Source organism: Candoia aspera, chromosome 10, assembly GCF_035149785.1.
Source record: "Candoia aspera isolate rCanAsp1 chromosome 10, rCanAsp1.hap2, whole genome shotgun sequence".
NCBI classification, from domain to species: Eukaryota; Metazoa; Chordata; class Lepidosauria; order Squamata; family Boidae; genus Candoia; species Candoia aspera.
Window position 1 is genome coordinate 12,477,030 of NC_086162.1, and position 14,465 is coordinate 12,491,494.

Genomic DNA, 14,465 nt, shown 5'->3' on the forward strand with positions numbered 1-14,465 from the left:
ATCACTTAGTCGTTAAGTGAATTTGGCTTCCCCCAATGACCACTTGTCAGAAGCTGGCTAGGCAGGTTGCAAACGGTGACCCAGGGATTTCGTAAATACATGCCGGTTGCCAAGCACCTAAATTTTGATCACGTGACCACAGGAACGCCGCAATGGTCTTAAGTGCGAGGACCGGTTGCAAGTCACTTTTTCAGTGCCGTTGTAACTTTGAATGGTCCCTAAACAAATGTTTAGTTGAAGATCCGCTTTCCTCTGCTATCACCTGCTCTGCAGCCACACCAGGTCAGTTGGCAAGTTGTTTTCAATGCCAAGTCCCTCTTGGCTTCTTAGAACTACAGATTAATTTTCCATTGAGGAACTAAAACAGGCCTTATAGTGATTTATACCTGGATATACTATGCACGTGCTGTGGATGCTACCTGGAGCGGAATAGAGAAAAAGCAGACTATAAAATTAACAAATAAACATTGTTTGTTTTTATAGCTCGGTTTTTATAGTTGTTGATTTTTAATTGTCAATAACTATAATGATTTTTAGGTATTTATTAACTGTTAACTTCTTGTAAGCCACCCAGAGTCGCTTATTTGTGAAATGGGCAGCTATATAAATTAGACATAAATATGCAAAAACCACTAGGAATTATACAAATAATTCAGCCTTTAATGTCTGAATGCTGAATTCACATACCCTGTAGGAGAAGGTCCTTCCTTGTAACCCACTGTTTCTCAACCTTGGCCACTTGAAAATGTGTGGACTTCAACTCCCAGAATTCCCCAGCCAACAAGTGGCCAAGGTTGAGAAACACTGTTGTAACCCTTCCAGACAAGGGGGGTATTGAGAAGAGAAAATGTAGACTCTAGAATTTAGCCCGCTACCTCCTCTAGATCACGCCACAGAAGAGATATCAAATGAAACGACCATCAGTTCCAGTTTGCTACACATACCAACTCCAAAATGCTGAGGCAGGCCTCAGCATCATTTCCCTCCCAGCTGATCTCAGCAAGGAGAATCTTGGGAGCAGAGTAATGTTTGCACTCTCTCAAGTAAGTAATTTTAAAGTTTGAGATGATGGATGATTAATTTCTATATGAGGGCTCCCCCCCCACAATGCATTTGGATGTCAATGCTTTTTTTTTTTTTTGCTTTAAAAGTTTGTGCATAAAAGTACCAACATATGTACATAAAGTTTGTATGGTACATAACTCTCACAATTCTTATCGGATTTTGCATACTTATTTATTAGATTTACATCATGCCTTTCCTCCAAGAGCGCAAGGCAACGTATATAGCGTCTGCATGAAGCCACATTCAGTGAAATCCCAGCAGTTCCTACAAGTGGGAGATGAAAAGTCAGCAAGCCACCATTCTTTTTGCAAGACCTGATAGCACATCACCTGGTGAGGCAAACATTCTCATACATGGGGAGATATACTGCCAATGAGCCCCATAGAGCTGCAGCATTTAAAACATACCCTCAGAACAAAACAGAACCACAACAGAAACTAGCTTTGCTGCAGTTTCAGGTATACCCTGCAGCTAAAACAGGAAATCACCTCAGCTCTCAAAGATAGCTAATGTTGGACAATCATGGAGATCCACAACAGTTTTTGAACTGGCGCACAATTCTTGTATGGAAGCATACTAGATCACCCATGTCCAATCACACCTTTGTGCTTTTATCCCTGGTTTTACCTGTTCCCTTTGCCCATTCCCCTTATCACCTCTTTCTCCCCTTTCACTCTTCCCCTCTTTAATCATGCTTTCCTTTCAGTTCCCATCTATTTTTAGCCCATGACCCAGCCCACATTCCTCCCTCCTTCAGACATCTCTCTTATGCTGCAAAGGCATTAAGGGCTACCAGCTATCGAGTTTAGGCCTGCAAAAACAACATTCCGCATGCCCCAAACACCCCAGGGACAAGATCAAACTCTCTGGAATCTACAATGGACAGTATTAGTTCCTTGCCCACTGAGTTCTTATATTAGTGGAGAGCTTTGTCTCAGTTGCTGGTCACAAGATTTGCATGCAAAAGATTGCTAGTTCCCATACTTATCATATCCAGATAGGGCTGGGGGAAACAAAAACACTTCCTGTCCATGTAGGTCAGTGTTTTTCCAAACTTGGCAACTTTAAGATGTGTGGACTTCAACTCCCAGAATTCCCCAGCCAGCATATTGAAGTCCACACGTCTTAAAGTTGCCAAGTTTGAAAAACACCGGTATAGGCGATACTGAGCTAGATGGTCCAAGAACTTGGCTCAGTCTATATCACAGTGTTTCTCAACCTTGGCAAATTTTAGATGGATGGACTTCAACTCCCAGAATTCCCCAGCCAGCACGCTTCTGGGAGTTGGAAGTCCACCTATCTTAAAGTTGGTAAGGATGAGAAACACTGCTATATCAGCTTCCTGGGTCCCACACATTTTGCAGATAAGTCATGCAAATGTCTTGCTCTAATTAAAAAAAAAAAAACAGGTCTCACCATCAGATTTACAGATTAAAGAGACTGAAGTGTACAAGGAATGAGGGGTAGCAAAAGTTGCGTTGGGTGGGTGTGGCCCAGGGACAAGTCCTCTCCATCCAGAACAAAGAGGTGAGACATAACCAAGCATTTAAATGCAGTTCTGGCTAGTCTGATCTTCCCCGCTGGAGTTCCTGCTTGGACAACTGCAGTACTGTTGTTTTTGCTGATTGACAGAGCCAAAGGCAGCTTGGAGGCCAGTGATCTTTCTGGCAGGGAGGCTGAAACAAGCTCGGCCATTTCTTCCTTGGCCAGATTGGTTCTTCCTGGCACTCCCTCGTCAACAGCAACATTCTTCCTTTCCACTCTGCAATCACAGGACAGGACTAGATTATCACTTATTTCCTAGCTGGGCAGACCAAACTAGCAGGAAAGCAAATAGGCTTTGCATTTGCCAAGCTGTTGTAAGGCGCTGCAACTGCCTTGATTAATTTTAGATTTAAATATTGGGCTAATACAGGGAGTCATAATTTAGAGAATCCAAGCCCCTTCAGTTGTTTGGGGGCAAAAATGATGCTGGACCCCTATGTGTGGAAGAGGAAAGAAGGCAGGCAGGCCTTGCACGGTCCTGTTGAAATCCATCCTTGATCTGAATCCTTGCAAAGTTTTTTTCCCCCTCCAGAGGCTTGTAAGGTGCTGCAAATCTACCCCCCTGGATTTGTTCAACGATGCTCCGCATTGTGCAGCCTGCCTGGTCCCATCTTTTCCCAGTCTGACCTCCAGGGATGAAGAAAGAGAGAATTTTAACCCAGGGAACAGGTCAAGAGTGAAGCATGGAATTGGATCTGCTAATATATGTCCAATTCAACTTCTCTCAGCATAACTAAGCTACCTCAATTTTGTTTCAAGAACACCCAGTGATCAATTATCCTAACCAGAAAACCTCAGTAAAAATTCAGAGGCCTCTCTGCTCCTCGAAGTTAAGCTGAAGCCTTTTTAAACAGTTTTCCCCATCTTCCTCAAGCAGCCCCTTCTAAATTTTCCTAGCACCATCTCTCCCACTCTTAGCTCCCGTTCCCAATCCTCTTTCTCCTGGAAGCTCTCTCTCTCTCTCTCTCTCTCTCTCTCTCTCTCTCTCTCTCTCTCTCTCTCTCTCTCTCTCACACACACACACACACACACACACACACACACACACACACACACACACACACGACTTTCTATCATCTACCTGCTGCATCAAGCTGTCCAGCACTGCAAATTAATGGCCATTAACTGGCTCGTAAACCAAGGCTCCAGCACAACTTAACTCCTGTGGGAAGGTTGTCTGAAGTAGATCCCAATTGAGCTCCCTCTGCCCTCACTAGGCAGCAATGACCTCTTCACACTACCAAGAAATAATAAATGCAAATGGTTCATATTGCTTCTAATATTTTAAAAACTATATTTGGGTCTCTCATCTCACTGGAGATGGTTTTTACACAGCACGCGATGCTAAGCCCAAAAGGGGTTGGGTAGTTTGTGGTTCATCATCTTGTAGGAATCCATTGCCTTAACATGTTGGGTCAGTCCAGCCATTGCACCAAGCCATAACATGGCTTGTTTAGGCACCAGCACATAATGTATACACAGCCACTGCCTTTTCTTAACCCAGGTTTCAGGGTTAGCACTTAGTCTGAACTTTTCTCCCCTGCCCCAGACGCACTAAAATAAAATCAAAATCTGCTTAAGAAATAAAGGATAAACCATTTCCTTTCCCATTAATTTCCTGAATACTTTGCTGACATGGCATGTGCAAGTCATGGGCAAGCTGTTGTAAGGCAGTTTCTTTACAGAAAAGGGGGAACTCGTGCAGAGGTTAATAAGAAACCAGCACAGCATGGCAAAGCAGAGAGGATGTGGTTAAAAAAAAAGCGTACTGTGTTTTTCAGTTTAAAAAAAGAAGCTGGAAAAACTCAGCCCCAAGTTCACATTTTAATTATTAAAAAGTGGTATTCGCTGGCATCACTGCACCTAGGGAATATGTGCAAAAGAAAAGCCTTCCTCCCAAGACATGTGTGAACTTCATCACACGTTGCTTAGGTTGCTGCAGTAAACATGGGAATACCAGTGTGCCTCACCACACTGAACGTACTGTCAGCCCCCACAGTAGCCAAACGTCTAACTGCTGTGGCTTCATTTATTCCCCAGATCAAGTGGTATGGAGGAAGGCTGGCAGTGAGATGGGATGGTCACCATTTTCTCCCAGGTGGCATCTCCCAAGGTAGTCCCCATAAAATTCCTAGTTCCGAATGGCGTGTTCTAGGACATCTGGTGGGTACCAGGTTCAGGAACTCTGGGCTATAAGATCTGAAGTAAGGGAGAAGAAGCACCACAATTTTAGAACACAAGAGAGAATTGGATAAAAAGGAGGGATAAATAGCCTGCAGTTTGTTTAAACCCCCATAAAGCATTGGGTGCAGCCTCAGAGAGTTGTCCCCTCTTGAGAGTTGCTTCTTAACTACAGTAATCAAACTGACTGTTGCTTTTGTTCCAGCTTCAGCCATTTTCCCCAACCCTGGCCCTTTTGGACTGTGGTTTTCAGTGCATCGCTCAAAGACCAAACGCAGCACTCAGCCACAGAAAGAGCGTCCTTGAGTTAAATTGACCTCCAGGACAGTGGAGTTTTTAAATGCTCAGAGTCACCCCACCATAAAATAACCCACAGCTTAACAGAAAATACTGGGCTTGCTCCCCCCCCCCCTTTACACCAAAGCATGCAAAAGAGGCATCATGCTTTGTATGGATTCAAAGATGTCAGGCCTTGTTTTAGAGGTGTGGTGGTAGTTTAATTAGCCAGCAACCTGGAAGTTGGAGAGAGGAGCTGCACACGGGAGGAAGAACCACCCCTTTAAGTATCTCCGCATCCTGATCCTCCAAAGGTTTCCAGGCATCACCAAAAGGCCTTCCGTGCATCGCATGTGCAGGCAGGATTGAAGCACAAGGGGAATACCAGAAGCAAAGAGACTTCTCTCCGTCCGTCTGTTCCTTCCTCAACCAGCCAAACCAGGCATCCTCCGGCCCATCACTCCAGCAATCATGAGCATCTGAGAGTAGCTTGGGAGAAGGTTTACTGAGCAGTTAATTAAAACAAGCATCAAATTAAACACAGCAAAATTAAAATAGCGCCGGAAATTAATTTTCAGCATTAAAAAAAGTCTACCTAGTAAAGCTAGATATTATTTAAACAGTGGAAAGGAATGCACTGAGCTGGGCAAGATAGGGCACTCAGACTCTGCATCACCTTGCCAGGTGTGACAATTGGTTCCAGGTCCAGACACAGACTTCGTCACCACATCTACCTCTTCTCCCAAACCCAGCGAATTTAATTACTCCCCCCATCCAGGGACACACATGATCATTGCCTGCCCATCACAAATCCTCACCTATGTTGCTCTCTACTCCGCTCCTTTGATCCATGTGGGTGGCCTAAACCCCCTCATCCTCCTCTTCTCCAGCCCCCAGCCCATCAATCACCAGATACGTAGAGTGCTCAAGAGGCTGTTTTCACTCCCGCGACACCAACACCAACACCGCATGCAGAAAGAGAAGCAGGAGCCAACAGCATTGATAAGTATTTTTTCTTAAATAAAAAATACCTCCTAGTGGATATTTTGCAAAGCTGCATGTAGCTTTCTGGAAATAGACAAAAGGAAATTTTTAAAAAGCAAACTTATCCAGAACTTCCAATGTGAAGCTACCTTTGTATTTTTTAAAGTCTGGGGAGGCAGGGGGGTGGGTAGAAGCATGTAAATAAAGGAGATTTATTCCTGTCTACCACTAGTGGTGGAGTTACACTTATGAATTGGTGCAAAGTCAAGTAATATAGCTTGTTCTTTTCTCAGTGTGAAGGCACGGATCCAACTAAGATCAGGATCAAAGGTGCATTTGAATATGCATCATACCAGGATCTTACGAAGTAGCCTTTTTGAAGATCACTGCTTCATTTCTAGCAATAAAACTGGTGAAAGGTCCCCTGTGCAAGCACTGAGTCATGTCTGACCCTTTGGGGGGATGCCGCTTTTGCGACATTTTTTAGACCCACCCAAAGCGATGGCTACCCCATACCTAAATTTTTCAGTGTAAAATCTATAAATAAAAGTGCCTAAGATGGTAGACAAAAGCTAACTTCTAAATAGCATGAACATCAAACAAAAATTTCTTAGGGGAGAGGAGGAGGAGGAGGATCCCACTAGGAAGAACATTGGAAGCACTCTGGTTTGTAGTATTGAGCAGATGACAGAAGCCAAAGTTTAGGAGTTATGATTAACTCACAAGAAATTGTAATCCTCTGGATGTGGGACTATAGTTCCAACAATTCCCACTCTGCAAATTTCCACACTAGTTGGAAATTTGGGAAGTAGCAATCTCAGCAGCTCTGGATGGGACTAAGGTAGACACATTTTATGGTCATCAGCAAGCATATAAATGAGACAGAGAGCGAGAAGGCAAATTGCAAAGCAGTTGCCCTTAATTACTAGCAAGGCTAGTATTTCCTTTAAGCTGGGTCAGCACCCTCAACACAGCTGCTGCTTCTGCTTCTGCTACTAAGAAATAACCTGGCCAAAGATCCAGGTGAGAAGCGAAAAAATACAAGATCTTGGTGAGCAACATCACATACAGGATACATTCTAATTTATCTCCATATCCAAAAGAAGCAGGAAAGGTTATTCCCCCCCCCTTTTTTTTAAAGACTGTAAAAAATAAAGGATTGCCAGTTTTTGTTAACCCAACCCATGGGCAGCAAGGAAAAGCTCTGGAGATGCCAGCTAGAGCCCCCATCCAATTGGGGACATAATTATTCAACAAAAGATCTCTGTGTGTGTGTGGTTTGGTTTTTTTTTTAATTTACAGGGGGAGCCCCAGTCATCTTAAGGTGAAAGAATGGTTCTTTCCTGTAGAAGTGTGCTATGATGAAAGCATTTGACAGGTTACCCCCTTGTGGTGTTTCCATTCCTGCAGCTTTGTGCACTTTGCTATCGTCCTCAGGCAGAAGAAAAATGGACTTTTGGGTTCTCCTTCCTAATGCGTTAGTCATACTGAACTAAATGCATTAATGTTCCACCTTGGTCCAACTTTATGTCCTATGATCAAACATTGTACACCTCAAGATAGGGCTACAAATATTTTGCATTTCAGGTGAGATCTGAATCTCTTCAGTGACACCTTTGTAAGGCCACTATTAAAAGCAGTAACCCTGTAGGTGGGATGAGACCCACTTCTGCTGGTAGGTTCAGGAAACCCACAATATCATTAACAGTCACATGCCAGATTTAGGTGAATATGGGATTGGAGGGTGTTGGGGAGTCATGGTTCAGTGTCTTCAGGGAATCTAGCCATCATCTCAGCTTGTTGTGGCAATCAGCTCACCCTCTAGTTTACTTGGAAATTGCTTGTTATACTAATGCTACAGTTGTGCAAGGTCCCCTGTGCAAGCACTGAGTCATGTCTGACCCTTTGAGGGGACGCTGTTTTTGTGATGTTTTCTTGGCAGACTATAGCAGGGTGGTTTGCCATTGCCTTCCCCAGTCGTCACATTCCCCAGCAAGCTGGGTACGCATTTTACCAACCTCGGAAGGATGGAGGGCTGAGCCGACCTGAGCCAGCTACCCGAGAATCCAGCTTCCGCTGGGATTGAACTCGGGTCGTGGGGAGAGTTTCAGTTGCAATACTGCCGCCTACCACTCTGCTACAGTTAGGTTTTCTTAATTTGGGCTTTAGTACGCTGGTGTTGGAGGAAAATTCTGAGAGTGCCTTGGACTGCAAGAAGATCAAACCAGTCCATCCTCCAGGAAATGAAGCCAGACTGCTCACTTGAGGGAATGATATTAAAGGCAAAACTGAAATACTTTGGCTGCATAATGAGAAGACAGGACACCCTGGAGAAGATGCTGATGCTGGGGAGAGTGGAAGGCAAAAGGAAGAGGGGCCGACCAAGGGCAAGGTGGATGGATGACATTCTAGAGGTGACGGACTCGTCCCTGGGGGAGCTGGGGGTGTGGACGACCTACAGGAAGCTCTGGCGTGGGCTGGTCCATGAAGTCACGAAGAGTCGGAAGCGACTAAACGAATAAACAACATGTTGTGTGAGCTCAACCCACCAATGCTGCTTTCTTCTACAGTTACAATCTTAATTTGCTCTTTCTTCAAAATCCAAACTTTTAAAACTGTGATAGAGTTATATATTAAGACACCACAATTTTGGCTTGGCTTCCTAACCTTTAAAATTACAGTTGCAACCAAATACATACACACACAAACACACCCCAAGACTGCACAAGTTGTAATAGCAAAAGTTTCTGGTTTTCACAGTAAAATGGTCAATGTGTGTATCATAAAACAACCTGCTGCATTAGCTCTTTCTATAGACTCATAGCAGCCAATGGCATATTCTCCAATGTATTTCTAGTCAAAAGAAAATCGAGCTCCCGGCCTTGGCTATTTCACAATTCTGAAAATAACCTGACACCAAGCACCTTCCTCCTTCTCTCCCACACCTTCTAAACACACCACATAAGACACATTGTACCTACATGAGTGTAATTTCATGCTTATTATATCATGATTCCAGACACAAAAACAAAATGAAAGTCTGTGTGTGCCGGAATCCTACAGACCTGGTTGTCTCTGCACAATGTGCTTAATCAGGTTCAATTACAAACACAGCAACTCTATTCACACACTATGGTGACCTTGGTTAATACTTTATGGCTTAGGGTGCTGTGGGAACCTGGACCATTGGTTAGTTTATGGTCCAGTCTAGCATGCAAATCCAGAAAATGGTTTGCTTCAGTAACTGGGTTGAATTGCATGAATAAATTTGTAGGGTCAATAAAGAAACCTACTAGGTAGTTAACAGACCCATGATGATAGGCACCCAAACTCTTAAGCTTTGTTAGATGACATGCTTTTCTACAACACGGATTTGTTTCCTATTTTATTCGTACTTCTCTCACCCAGGTTGTTCCCATTGATTGGAAAGATCCTGCTTTCTAAATTGCAACACTTGGGAACATTTATTTCTTCATTTTCAGGTTTAGTGCATTTGTTGCCATTTTTTTTATTATCGTATGAAGTCCAGCTACACAACTGTCATGGGCACCCATTGGATATTGCTCATTAATTCACCAGTGAGAAGTAGCAAGCTTCGTCCCCTTAGTGCCTGCAACACTTCTTCATTATACTGTTGTTGTTCTTGTTCTTGTTGCTGATATCTAGAGAGGGCAATTTTGAAGTCCATCTCTGCAAAGGCAAGTTTTTTTTACAATGGAGTTGATGGAATTCTAACTGTCTGTACATGCACATTTACTAAACACTGCCCAGAGCCTTGTACCACAAATCACCACCACCACCACCACGGCTACATGCTGAACTACTTTAAAACTTCTTTGGCAAGGCAAGATTCCGTAACCGTCAATGGGAGGGAAAAAAAGGCAGATGTATTCACAATACACGTACCTGCTTGTGCCATGAGAAAAGGCCCTTGAAAAGCAAGAGAGATTCTTAAAAATGGACAGGCCATTCCAGTTGGGAAGAAAACCAATTACTATTCTTAAGACCCAGCCAGGCCAGGCCTTCTGCTCAAAGTGGCTACCTTGCCTGTTACTTTTGCCAAACAGGCTCAAAGAGCATTAAGGACACCCAACCTGATGCTCAAGAGATCTGCCAGTACATGAACAGTCAAGCGTGGATGCACCAGAGCGGGAGGTGGGGCATCCTCAGCCATGACAAAACAGTGAACACTCTCAAGCAAAGACAGACAAAATGGGTATGCCAATGGCAAGTGGGGAAACTGAGCCACGGAGACAGGTAACAACTTGCATACAAGAACTAGAAAAGATCTGGAGCTTCTTTTGACCATAGCAGGAGCCCTAAGAAACAGTCCTAAGAAGCTTCAAGAAGTCCTCTTTCTAATTTCCCATTTTGTACAATCTCCCTTATGGATGCTTGTTGTGAGGCCAAGTCTTCTCAGATGCGAGAGAAAATACCTCAGCCTATCTGAGCAGTTCTTCAAAATGTAACACATTCTTGGTTTTCCAGGTGGTGGTGGTGGTAGTGTAAAGAGGAGGAGGACTGGGGAGACGTGGAGATTTATAAAATTATGCATGGTGCAGAGAAATGTTTCCTTCCTGTCTCATGATACTGGAACTCAGGGTCACCTAGTGTGGTTAATTGGTAGCAGATGCAGGACAGAGAAAAGGGAGTAGTTCTTTATATCACACATAAGTTAAAGAAGGCTGCCACAAGATACTGAGATGGCCCCTCGTTCGCATAGCTTGTGGGGGGCACTATAAAAATTCATGCAAGGATGTTTATCAGTGGCTTTTAATCTGGATTGCTCAGTGGAAGAACAAGGAGGAGGGACAAGCTCTTTAGCCTTCATTACCTGCCTGTGAGTTTTTTGGAGGCATCTGACCAGGCTTGGAAAATAGAACCCTGGGCTACATGAAGATGTCGTCTGATCCAGCAGGGGATCCTCTTAATTTTTCATGTGCAACTTACTCAAAGTGGAGGGACAGACAGGTACTCCCACTATAAGGCTGAGTGTTGCACATGATGCTTATCTCAAATTAACACATTTTACTCAATTTCCCCCCGTCCCCCCATTTAATGGGTTGGCAAGACTTTCCAAACCATCAACTACCTACATAAGCTCAGTCCACATTTGCATCCTGCACTAAAACATGGACGTCTGCTTTGTGGTTCAGCGTGTTGTGACAACACAGCCTGGTTGGTTCCCACAAGACATTAGGCCATTTTGTTTTGGGAACCAGCCCCGTATGTCAAGTATAAGCCTAGCAGCGGTGTCATTCTTAGCTGTCCCAATTCCCATCCCCAACACAAGGCTGAATTTTCCACATGTCTCCTTTGAACTAAGACAGCACTGAAGCAACTTTTGCTTTTTTTTTCTTTTTTTTTAATTTCCACCCACCCACACGAACCACTTTCTGGGCAGAGATGCAGAAGAAAGGCTGAGAGGGAATTGGGGGGTGGGGGGCAGGAGAGACTTTCTCAAGGCCAGCCAGCAAATCCACAGTAGTTGCAGCTTTATCCAACTCTATATTCAACTCCAACCACCGGAGAAAGCTACCAGCTCTTCCTTTCCGAGAGCCACTCACGAGCAGAAGGGCTGCAGCTGAGCCATCTTTTGCATGCATTTTGTTTCTGGATTGTCAAGGAAGAAATCTTTCCCAGTTTTCATCTGAAGCATCTTGGGGCCCCTCCTGTCTCATCCTACCCTCAATGGCCCAGCTCTGTGGCTGTTTTCCTGCGCTTCATCATCACCACCAAAGCCTTCCAGCAGCCAGACTGTCTTTCTCATGAGCACTCCAGAACTTTTCCTGCAACCCCTGCCTGCCCCCCCACCCCACACAGCAGGCTTAATTCTGTCCCTGGCCAAGCATCATTTTATCTACTCCTTACTCCACCCTAACCGCACACAAATACGCCTAGGCACAAACATGTGCATATGAGTGTGCTCACACGCATGCACACACATACACATCCCACCCCTCTTCCTGTTAGATGTCAAGATGAACTTGGATCTTTGCCTAAACAGTTCCAACACAGCTTTCTCCTTCATTTGACAAAGCTCTGTGAGTCTGTGTGCTGGGGGGGGGAGGGGGGGGAAGGAGGAGGGGAGGGGAGGAAGGATTTGGTCAGGTTTGTTTCTAGGAGATACATGAAATGGAGGATAAAGATCTGCCAGGAAGGGGGGAAGGTGGAGAGAAGATGCCTGTTGTGCATTTCTTTAAAAGCCAGTTTGCTGCCCAACCTCTGGAGGCCAGCTCCCCCCAAACCATTGCACCTCCCTCCTCTCTCTCAGCCCTGGGTGGCCTTCACATTGTTCACAGATGGCTGATTCTACTCACTTGAGTGCTTGACCTAAATCCCTCGTCTCTTTCTTCAGTGATTCTGCAAATGTCTTAGCTGTGTAGCTCAAGGCATGGCAAAGCTAAAATTAAAAAGGAGGAGGAGGGAGGAGGAGGAGGAGGAAGAGGTGAAGGAGGACAGTATGACAACAGGATGTTGGCTGGCCCTGAGAACCCCCCTCCCTGCGTCAGACTCAAAGAGAGAGGCGGCTGAGTCTCAGGCATTCTTCCTTGTGCAAAGCACACCCTGTCATCTGCCGAGTGCCACCCTCAGAAAACGGGCGACCGCATTTCCTGCCCCAACTCCCCCAATGGCCCTCTCTGCTCCCTCCCCACCTGGGTCCTCTTCCCTACCTCCCTGCAACCTCACAGGAAGCTCCAACAACTCTAAAGTTTTGTCGGTGACTCAGCGGCTGGTGGCTTTAGCCAAAAGTGACAAGCCGGTGCGCACGCGCACACACGCACACCCCTACCTCAAGGGAAATGGAAAGAGGCCTTTGGCCCTCAGTCGCAGATGGGGTGGGTGGTGCAGGAAGCCTGGACGATAGCCAGGCTCAAGTTACAAGGCATGTCTCAGAGTGAACAGCGGGAGGGGGCCATGCGGGGGCAAAGGCAGACTCTAATCACTCTATGCACTTATGGGTCACTTTCAGAAGGCTGCAAGGGCTTCCTGTACAGATCTTAGGGCACTGTTGCTCAACCTCAGCAACTTGAAGATGTGTGGGAGTTGAAGTCCACACATCTTCAAGTTGCTGAGGTTGAGCAACACTGTCTTAGGGTCACCTTTACAACAAACCTGGAAGGCAGGCAAACCAGAATCCTATGTTACCAAGTGTGGCAGCGATGCTTAACAGGAAGCTGCCAACTTGAGGGCACCAAAGAGGTCTGAACTTCTAACTTCTCAATCTTCTACCTTCCCCAACCATCTTCTTCCAAGCAGGTGCCAGAACCCTCCCAAGCAGGCTTTCCTGAGCAAGAACAGGACACAAACACTCAAATGCACTTCCACAAAAAAAAAAAAAAGGGGGGGGGGCGCGGCGGCGGCACGGAAACTCCCCAGAAGTCCTTGAACTTCCTCGCAGAAGACAAAGAGCTCCTTCCGAAGAGGCAGGAACGAGAGACTCCCCACCCCCCCACCGCGCCAATCCAACCCACCCCACCCCATCCTATCCCACCCATGGGTGGCCTGGCCAAGGGCCTGTCTTTCCCCAGCCCCCGCCGCCCGTCCAAAGCCCCTCCTTCATCCCACCCCCAGCGCTCAGGTGCTGAGCGACAACCCAACGCGCTTTAAAATCCCCTCCGCGCGGCGTGACTCACTAATAACTCCGCGTTGCCCAAAACAAGCTCCGACAAGGAAAGGCGCGGAGAGGCAATTGAGATCCTGGAGGCGGGGAGGAACGGGAGGAAGAGCAGAGAAAAGGCTTTGAGAGGGAAGCCAAGGGAGGGGGTGGATGGGTGGGTAGGGGGGGAGAAAAAGAGACAGAAGGGCCAGAGAGAACAGGCCGGAAAGAACAGGGGCTGAAACTCTGCCTGCTGGCGAGAGCCTAATTGGTTCCGGCAACAGCCCGCTTTCCTTGGCGACGTTTTCTCAGAGCCAGTTCCAGCCACTGACTGCAGTGCCGGAGCGGGGCGAGCATTTCGCCTTGCTCAGCCCTGGACAAAAAAAACCAAAACCAAAAAGCACGAACTCCCTGCTACCCCCGGGGAGGGCGGCGAGGGCCGAGATGCGCACGGCAAGCGTTAGGGGGGGACCGGCCCTTGCCAGCCCGCTTCCCCCCAACCCCCCCCTCCCAAGAGGGACGGCCAGGTCGCCTACGGAGCGCGCGGCACGGAGGCCCGCGTGAACTCCTCGCGGAGGAACGCCGAGAGCCAGCTGGGGGCAGCAGAAGCAAGAGGACCTGGATCAGGAGCGGCTGGCATCTCCCGAGCCGCCTCGGCCGCCCCACAAAGGGGGCTGGGAGGAGGGGAAGGGGAGAGATGGGAGGGGTCATCACGACGCCCTGCAGCAACAAAACTCTCAAACCCGGGCTTGCTCTGAGGAAGGGCTTCAATCACGCAGGATCCTGAAAGGCTGCGGTTCAGAAGTCGCTCTTC

The 14,465-nt window shown here is 46.5% G+C and overlaps 1 long non-coding RNA gene across 1 annotated transcript; it reads right to left on the minus strand.

Moving 5' to 3' along the window:
- Window positions 1-4,621: 4,621 nt before the first annotated feature.
- On the minus strand, window positions 4,622-13,975 carry LOC134503060 (uncharacterized). The gene is made up of 3 exons (XR_010068498.1): window positions 13,689-13,975; window positions 12,372-12,454; window positions 4,622-4,809 (listed from the first exon to the last, which is right to left on the minus strand). It is a non-coding gene; the product is annotated as an uncharacterized LOC134503060 (long non-coding RNA).
- Between the last annotated feature and the right edge of the window lie 490 nt (window positions 13,976-14,465).